The sequence below is a fragment of the Bos indicus genome, chromosome 2 (genome assembly GCF_029378745.1).
Source record: "Bos indicus isolate NIAB-ARS_2022 breed Sahiwal x Tharparkar chromosome 2, NIAB-ARS_B.indTharparkar_mat_pri_1.0, whole genome shotgun sequence".
NCBI lineage: Eukaryota > Metazoa > Chordata > Mammalia > Artiodactyla > Bovidae > Bos > Bos indicus.
In genome coordinates this window covers 95,051,843-95,052,555 of record NC_091761.1, presented here as the reverse complement: position 1 = coordinate 95,052,555, position 713 = coordinate 95,051,843, and the positions used below count along the sequence as shown (strand labels likewise).

General features: G+C 41.0%; 1 non-coding gene across 1 annotated transcript; it reads left to right on the top strand.

The window, feature by feature from the left end:
* The first annotated feature begins 388 nt into the window (after window positions 1-388).
* Window positions 389-460, top strand: TRNAC-GCA (transfer RNA cysteine (anticodon GCA)). The gene has a single exon. It is a non-coding gene; the product is annotated as a tRNA-Cys (tRNA).
* Window positions 461-713: the final 253 nt, after the last annotated feature.

The following is a 713-nucleotide window of genomic DNA, read 5'->3' as shown; positions in this document are numbered from 1 at the left end:
ACAATAAAAGAATATGAGGATACATAAAAAATAATATGGTAACGTGTACTTAATTTAAAAATAAACAACTAAAGATTTTCTTAGGAAAAATGATAGATGATTGATAAATGATAGAGACAAGGATATATAATCTTTTTTTGGTGATTGTACTTACTTTTAAAATTTCATTATTAGAATATAATTACAATGTTGTGTTAGTTTCTGCTGTACAACAAAGTGAAACAGTTATATATATACATATATCCCCTCCCTTTTGAGCTTCTCTCCCACCCCCCACCCCCATCCCACCCCTCTAGGGCATCGGATAACACCAAGCTGAGCTCCCTGTGGTATACAGCAGCTTCCCACTAGCTGTCTAATTTACACATGGTAGTGTATATATGGGGCTTCCCTGGTGGCTCAGAGGGTAAAGTGTCTGCCTGCAATGCAGGAGACCCAGGTTCGATCCCTGGGTTGGGAAGATCCCGTGGAGAAGGAAATGGCAACCCACTCCAGTACTCTTGCCTGGAAAATCCCATGGACGGAGAAGCCTGGTGGGCTACAGTCCATGGGGTCTCAAAGAGTCGGACACGACTGAGCGACTGAGCGAGCGAGTGTATATATGTCAGTGCTCCGTGATATATAATCTTTAGGATTAGAAAATGCTCTAGAAATATGAAACCAAGATTTAAAACAGTTTGACACTCAAGAGAATAACAAGTTTCTGGGGGCGG